This window comes from Mauremys reevesii, linkage group 5, assembly GCF_016161935.1.
Source record: "Mauremys reevesii isolate NIE-2019 linkage group 5, ASM1616193v1, whole genome shotgun sequence".
Classification (NCBI taxonomy): domain Eukaryota; kingdom Metazoa; phylum Chordata; order Testudines; family Geoemydidae; genus Mauremys; species Mauremys reevesii.
Genome location: NC_052627.1, coordinates 82,348,029 through 82,356,878, shown reverse-complemented (window position 1 = coordinate 82,356,878; position 8,850 = coordinate 82,348,029). Strand labels below are relative to the sequence as shown.

General features: G+C 40.3%; 1 long non-coding RNA gene across 1 annotated transcript; it reads left to right on the top strand.

Moving 5' to 3' along the window:
* Positions 1-2,923: 2,923 nt before the first annotated feature.
* Positions 2,924-7,975, top strand: LOC120406809. Its single transcript, XR_005599600.1, has 3 exons — positions 2,924-3,037; positions 5,805-5,925; positions 7,855-7,975. It is a non-coding gene; the product is annotated as an uncharacterized LOC120406809 (long non-coding RNA).
* The last annotated feature ends 875 nt before the right edge of the window (positions 7,976-8,850 follow it).

Here is an 8,850-nt window from a genome sequence, read left to right as displayed (position 1 = left end):
TTGTTTCAGGTCAAAGTGGTTCATTTCAATACATTCAAAATGTTTCATTTAGATTGACCCTTCGCTCTCTCTCTCTCTTCATTAAAAAAGAAATAACTTCAAGATGAAGTAATTTCACAATGAAAAAATTAACACATTTCAATATTTTTGGAATGATTTTTTTTAAAATGAACTTTCATCTGAATGGATACGATTTTGCCAGAATGACATGATCCAATGGGAAACTATTTTGACTAAAATTTTACATCCAGCTCTACTGCGGACACCCTGAACACAACAAATCTCACCTTCACAGAAATTTTCTGCCTATCCCTATATAGCAGAATATACAAAGCAGTGGGCTTTCAAGAAGCAGATAATCTTATGATTTAGGAAGAGACTACCAATCTTTTTTCCAACAGAGCAAATATTTCAAATGGAATACCAGACTCAGAAGGCTAGGTCAGAAATACATTGTTTTGTACAGGTTGCAAAATTTAATTCTGTTAATGTCTAAAAATAAATTTCATAATTATTTTACTATTTAAGTTTACACATGTGCTTACCATTGTGCAAGGAACACCAAGCCACATCATAATGACTGTTTAGCATTGGAGTATTCAGATTCAAGATAATATGGCATTATCAAATTATTCATAGTGTGTCATGGCAGAGGATTTTTGAGTTTGTGAGTGTTTTGAAAGAAACAATACTTGGCCATCACCCTTATCAGGTTTTGAAAGGTAAGAGAAGTAAGTTCAAGTTTCAGTCAGTGAATTTATCTGAGCATATACATTCTTTTAAGCTAAAATCTCCCTTAGGAGTAAAAATTCAGCTAAACTGAGAACTGAATGGAAATTACTGAAGTAAACACTTTGTGGTTCACTTAGCTCTATTCATGAAAAAGCAATAAGGGAATCTAACTTGATGGCGCTTCTGCTGTTCTTGAAAGATGAAATCTTAAAAATTAAGAGTGGAATCCTGGCTCTTCTGAAGTGCATGGCAAAACTTCCATTAACTTCAGTGGGGCCAAGATTTCACCTTAGAAATATAACAGAAACCTCAGCATTCTTTTTTTTATTCCAGCCATAGCCTATTGTCATATTTGCAGCTTTGTCAGCAATTGAAATAGAGGAATGGGAAACTTTTAAAAAAAAAAAACTTTGTGGAAATTCATGGCAGCCACACCATGATGAGAGCCATTGCTCAGAGAATCACTTGCACATGCTATATGTACCCTAGGGTGACCAGATAGCAAATGTGGAAAATCAGAAAAGGGGGTGGAGGGTAAAAAGGTGCCTATATAAGAAAATGCCCCAAATATCAGGACTGTCCCTATAAAATTGGGACATCTGGTCACCCTAATGTACCCAGTGACATAATTGGCTCTGGGATAAATGGAACAAACATTGGAAGGACACAACACAGAAATTTCCCAGCCACCCACTTGTGCTCAGCTACCACAAAAGTGTTAAATAATCCAAAGACTTTTTTTCCTTTACGTATCACTGGTCTATGACCAAAATTCAGTACCGTATCAAGTGCAGGTCTCTATTTTTACAAAAAAAGGATGGCTTTGGATTAATTCCAAAAGAAGTATCTTTTACTCATAAGATATTATCGACTTTTCACATTGCCAAGAAAGAAAAGAAATAACAGATTTTAAATTTAATAACAATCCCGAGTACTTTTACAAACTTGTATTCCCACAGTTTTCTTTCTCCATTTTACAAGCAATAACAAAGCTATAATTTGGAGCAAACTAGAACTGTAAATTTCACCTTTTAAGTTGTGTATGACCATGATGCAATTTTGTGGAGCACAGCAGAAATGTGGGGCAGGTGTTCAAAAGTGCCTTGGTCCTGTATCTGTGAGCCAGAGGGATTAGAATGCACTTTGATGAGGTAGTTGTTTATATATGCAATTAACATCATGAACAAACATTTAAACACCCATCTCCAATTATGGACTGACTTCAGGGAGAATTTTGCTCACAGGAGTACAGTATCCAGTACAAAATGGCTACTGGCAGTTACTATTTTCATGATAGGAGATTATTAATGACCATATGCTGCTGGAAACAGAGGTGATTTGTTATGATTGGCAATCTATAACTTGATTAAATATAACTATAACTATAATTAGATGCAGTGACAGGAAACCACTGATCAGAGTGGTGAATACGTAAAATATTTGGGATATTTCCTGTAACAATGACAGCACGTACACACGACTACCTATTTTAAAGGGACACATGAATATAACTAAAGGACTATATTTCAGCTGATTAATAAATAGTTCAAAACCACTAGTTCAGTCAGTGTAATTATGTGTAGTCACCTCTATGGTAACCCCACCACCTGCCTGAACACAGCATTACAGGGGATTTTGACTCACACACCTTCTGGTGGCCACTTTCATAGATTATTAGGGTTGGAAAGGACCTCAGGAGATCATCTAGTTCAACCCCCTGCTCAAAGCAGGACCAATCCCCAAATGGCCCCCGCAGGGATTAAATTCACAGCGCTGGGTTTAGCAGGCCAATGCTCAAACTACTGAGCTATCCCTCCCTCCACTTTCTTGGTTACAGTGACCGCTCCAAGCTGGTCTCTTCTCTGAACTCCCTCACTGGGTCTTCTGGGGTTCAGCCTTTAAGCCAAGTCACACCACACAACAGTTAGGTCCACTTTTGGGGTTCATCTCTAAACACAAGGCCCTTTGCCCCTCCCCTGGGCTCAGCTTCAGTTCTCTTACCCTTGTAGGCCCTAGTTCAGGATTGCTCCCCCATCAGAGAGACCTAGCTCCTTCACAGTCTCCATTCCCCAACTGAGTCCCCTCAATCTACTTATATGGCTTAGTTCTGCCTCCTCTATCCAGAGGTAATTACTTACTCTCCTGCTCAGGTGCAGAGCATGACTAACTGGGTCTTTTCCCATGCCTTGCAGGTAATGGGAGTTAAGCCCCACCACAGCCAGTTTACACCATTTTTTCCTGTTTGGACAGAATTCAGCCCTATGCAGACAGCCTACATGAGGCTCATGCACCATTGAAGACCCAAGTAAGCCTTATTTTGAGCACTTATGTTGGACTTAGTGCATAGTCTTTATGCACAATGATTTTTTTTAAAAAGGGTGTCTGTTATTCAGGATTGTTCCATTAGCTACTCCTGTTGGCATATATGGATCTCCAGGTTTAAGGAAACTGTTTATAGTTAGTGCATCCACTGAAAATTCAATATTCAGATCACAGTCTGTGTGAACAGTCATCTAAATTACTTTGTAGGGTTTCTGCTCCCTGGCTGAATGACCTAACCTGTATGAAGAGGAGAAATGCCTGAAGAAAGCTTTAGGGTACTAAGTTCCCCAGGGAGATAATGTGGAACACTTTACAGAGCTACAAGTGTCCTTTCTTATGTTTCCACTAACAAATTTCCTGTGTGTAGGAGAGCAGGGTGTGCAATTCCAGCATGATTACACTTGTAAATGTTCAGTTGCACCTGGATACCTGTTCTCTGGAATAAATGCTGCCCCCCCAAAACATTTTGTAAACAAAAACTAGTTACATGAACATGCCCAGGAAGCTAATAGAAAAGTATATAATTGGACTGACATTTTTCCACTATTTATCCAGATCTAGACAAACTCCACAATTAAACAACATATACTCATATCAAGCAACATATAGCCACCTGCAAACAGGTGAGCTTTGCAGCATTTCCAGGAGAGGAAAATTCCAGACCTCTTAGCTAAAAATGCCCTGCCTTTAGTCTACAGGTATGTTACCTTGAGCACTTGAATGGACTTAACTGTGATGGCAAAGAAGTGAGAGAGAGTTGATTTCTCAGAAAGAAACCATAAGCTCAAACCAAAGACCCTTATAGATCAGTATTGCTACCATATTTGTACCCCAGAGAAGCTATACACATAGCATAAGTGCGTAAATAGCATCTCCCCACCCTTGCAGTAGCATCTCATTGACACTAAGTTCATTTATTCACAGGATTGTAAAGTCTGGTGTGGAACCTGCTAATATGTCCACATGTAAGTGCAAAAAATGGCATTAGGATTCAGTCCAATTAGATTAAAATGATATACCCATACATATAAAGGAAATGCCATGCTACTTGTGGAGAACATACTTGTGTGAAATATTATGCATGGCAACAATTTCTTAGCTTTTCCTTTGCTAGCCTATAGTTTGACAGCATTTACTTGAGAGTTTTTCTTTTTCCTCGGGAGTTATATCATTATACACTTCCACACTTCCAACTAAAATGGGAAAGATTGATCAAAATTCAGTTGCAGGTGCTATATGACCATTACAAATGCCAAATCAAACATGTAATGAGATTGTTTAAGTCAAATGCCCTTATCCTTGTTTCATCTCTGAATTACACAACCAAGGAACAGCAAAGTTGAGCCTTTAAAATACTTCACTTATGCGTGTCGTATAAAGTAGGAGCATATTAAAAATTCAGCCCTGCCCAGAAATAGTGAGTTGGAATCTGACAAACTGAAGCAGATCATTGCTGTTTCATTTCAGCAGATGTTTACATGGCAACTGTGTGATACTGATTCTCCATATTGTGTTTTCACTATGCTGTAGGTTACTGAGAGTACACATATTTCCCCCCCACACAACCACCTTCGTTCCAGCTCCCTTCTTTCCATGCTGTATGATCAAAACAAATGCCACCTCTCCCAAAATGCATGGGATGATCATTCCAAATTCAGTGTTGTATCCTACCTCACATCAGATGGAACTGTGTTAAGTCCTGATTATTTGCCTTCCTTTCCCCCACGCCAGTAAAACTGCAGTTATGGTTCTGAATAATGTATCTGATGATTGCTAAAACAATGTTGTCAAAATAAAGTAGTCAATTAGTGCAATCCAACGACGTCATACTGTGCACAGATCAAGGATGATAAAGTTAATGTGTCTTAATTTATTTGGATGAATTTCATCCCCAATCTTTCCAAACTATTAAGTGTCCATTACTGGACCAGTGAGAAGCTCCACCCCAGCTTCCTGTGTAACCATCCTCTTCATCTCCTCCCTACTCTTGTTTTCCTATTGTCTTCCATAATGCCTCTAATGTACGGAATAACCCCGCTGAGCTTGTTTAATTGTCCTACTTCTCCTCATTCAACGTTCTGCTTAAGAGTTACTATTTCTCTAAAGACTAGCGAGGATAATCTTCCACTGAAAGAACCTAATTTGCTACAGTTATAAAGGTTCAAAGTAGCTAACAAGAAATCCACAATGAATACTGCATTTAATGTTCTCTCCCTTGTGGGAAAGAGCCCAGGAAAGCCACTAACCCTCTTCTTTTGTTTACCATAGTCATCCACATACCCTTCATGTCCTCAATTCTTTCATTATACATTTGCATTGTCAGTCCTGGGGGAAAAGTAACCCAGTCTTCACAGAGTATTTGCCTGCAAAGCATAATGCACATCTTATGCTACTGGACTATTATAGAACTAATAATGACCAGAGCAACTGATACAAGTACTGGTGGAGATGAGTGACACGGTGGAGAAAGGTAGGTCAGATCCCCAGCTGATGTAAATCAGCATAGCTCCTCTGAAACAAATTGAGCTACACTAACTTACACCAGCTAAGGATCTGGCCCTCTGTCTCTTAGTTCTATTAGCTTCTGCATTACTCCTCTGGGAGCTCTGACCTTCTGTCTCAGCTTCATGGGCATCTTCATGTATTTACACTCAACACCATCTGCTGTTTACTGAATGACTCATTAATGAAATACATTTGAATGCTAAAGCAACAGTATATTCAAAACATTATTCATTCTATTTTTCCAGAAGCAGCAATACCATATTTAATTCTGCACTGACTTCTGAGCCATTGTGGTGTGTCATGTCAACGTATTCTGACTACTGATCCCTACTAATCTGCTGTTCATCGACATATCTATATGTATCTGTAAGTAGAACTGAATTTTCCAGTGTTTACACAGATATTGTAAAACTGGGAATGAGCAGTCAAACAACATTGGGCAAAAGTGCTCTCGGCACCTTGCAAAAGTTAATTTGGAAGGGTTATTCATTTGTTGGGGGTGATGAGGTCATGCTAATGACAACAATGCAAACAATGACTGGGGAACGAGTACACAGCCCAAATGATCAATCAGTGCACTCAGATAAATGTGTGTAAACACAATCCATGATGGCACTGCACTTGAGCCATGACTACAGGATATTAAGGACAGTAGTTGACATGAACTGATTCTCCACTCTACAAAGGGTATGCCCAAATCCACTAGTCACACTCCTGCCCAACCCACAATATATTCTGCTCCTATACAAACCACTGTAGAACTTGTTTCCAAAGTTCATGAGAGTATGTAGAGTGCCCCTGCCTGTGCTCTTTACTGACAGCCCAGCCCTCTAAATAGGGGTGGAGATTGGGAGGGGACCTGGAGGGCAGGTAATATGTGGGGGTCACGTGGTCTCATGAGTTCCACCAGATTTCTGCCTTCCATTTAGCACAGAGATTTTCAAACTGTAGTCTTCTCCCCTAGGGTGGAGAGTCAGAGGACTGAGTAGGCCAGGCAGCTTCTACCACCTTCCATTCCATCAGCTCCTGGCAGGAGGTGATGTTTTTCAAACTATGGGGTGCACTCCCTTGGGGGGAAAGCTGCACAGTTTGAAAACCTTTGTGCTAAATGGAAGGCAGAAATCTGGGGACAAGGAGGCATGACCCAGTGTGCCCTCCCATGTTTTGCCTCTGTTTTACTGCCTCCTAATCTCCATCCCTGCTCAGGGGGTTAGGCTGGGAAGAAAGAGAACATGAAAGCTCTGTGGGCAATAGCTATTAATTTTAGGGTTCGTGAAGTTGAATGGAAATTAGATTGGTTACTGTGTATCTGAGGTAATATTAACATTCATACTACAAAGGGTGATTATGATTCCTTTCAACATACCTTTCTGTAAGCCTTTCAGGGCGGAAGCCTTGTCATCCTGTGTGTTTGTGCAGCAACTAAAACAAGGGTCGGAAACCTCTGGCATGCAGCTCACCAGGGTAAGCACCCTTGAGGGCCAGGCCAGTTTATTTACCTCGTCTGCCACGTCTGCAGGTTCGGCCGATCGCGGCTCTCACTGGCTGTGGTTCGCCGCTCCAGGCCAATGGGGGCGGCAGGAAGCCACGGCCAGCACATCCCTCAGCCCACGCCGCTTCCTGCCGCCCCCATTGGCCTGGAGTGGTGAACCGCAGCCAGTATGGGCTGCGATCAGCCGAACCTGCCTACATGGCAGGTAAACAAACTGGCCCGGACCGCCAGGGTGCTTATCCTGGTGAGCCGCATGCCAGAGGTTGCTGATCCCTGAACTAGAACAAAGGGACCCCAATCATGAATGGAGCCTCTGAATACTACCTCAGCACCAATAATAAATATCATTACTAATAGTAATACCTAGTGATCTAAGCAGGAATTTTCACAGAATTTTAGTCATATGACTCTTACTGATTTTAATGGGGGCATTGAAGCTACAACACTGTGCAATGTTATGAAATTATAGGGCCTGCTAAGGAATATTTGATGAGCAAATGGACATATCTTAAGTTCCTGCAGCTCCTTTCCCATTACAGTGAAATTAACTACCTTGCCATTATAAGCAGAGCACTTGACATTCATGAGAACTATTTTAATCAGCAGAAACTCATCACAGTAAACAGTTTCAGTCAAAATGAATAAGAGCCTTCTTAATAGAAAGGAAATCTTTAGTTAGCAATCTATGTTCCCAGTAGCAATTTGAAAATATCCCCACAAATCACTATGAAATAAACCTTTAAATGACATCCAATTTTCTCTATGTATCAGGTGATATTATGAGTCACATTCTTCACTTATAGGGGGCTCAAGAGCTGTACCAGTGGGGTAAGAAGACTGGGGCCCAGGGCTTGAATCTTATTGGATGAATTGGAAGCGCTACTGTGTGCCAAGGGAAGGATCAAACAGCCACAGGATATCACACCAAGGTTTAGCACAAGCACAGTCATGTCCCTGTCAGGAGGAAGATTTGGGCACCTCCTACCCACTCCCTACCCCCAATTTTGTGCACAGTTTATATCCATGTAAGGTTATTGTCATAATGAAATGCACATGCGTGTGCACACACATAGGTGGCTTTTCTACTAAGAGTTCAAATATCTGAAGTTTGGCCTAAAAATCATGTTACTTGCGGGGTCTAACTTCTGATTTTTATTTATTTATTATTTTTTTTCGAGGGGAGGGTCTTGTCACATGATTTTTTTTAATTGAGATTGGTAATACTATCGCAAAGAAAATCAACATTTTTGTGCAGTTACAGAAGTAAACAAGGAGCAGAGTGACAAAGAGAAGAGTAATTTGTCATCTTTTTCTTTTAATAAAAATGCTAAGAGTACCAATTTCCTTGCTGTGTCCTAGAGAGCATTATTATTTTTCAGGGCAGATTTCCCTAGCTGTAAGGCCATAATACATAAACACAACAGATGTTTCTTTCAATCTGTCTTCCTGGCAGTGACTATAATTCATCTCACTTCCTCCCATAAATTAGAATTTCCATGATGCCCATTTCCAGTTTGGAGTCAACCTGAGCAAATCCATAGGCAATGCCTAAAACTTAATGAAATTTGGCAGTTTCCCCTCACTTTTTTTGTGTGCGCATGTGGTATCTTGAATTTAAATTAAGTTGAAACTTTAAGCAAAGCTCAAGTGGTGTGAAGCCCCATGAATCAGCTCTGATAAAAAAATTCTCATAAAAAAATTCATCAAACCTGGCGAAAGTCCACAGCAGCAAGTTTTTGTGTTGCTCTAGTCATGGACTAAATTTGCAAACAGACCATTTTAGTGTTTGTATGCACAAA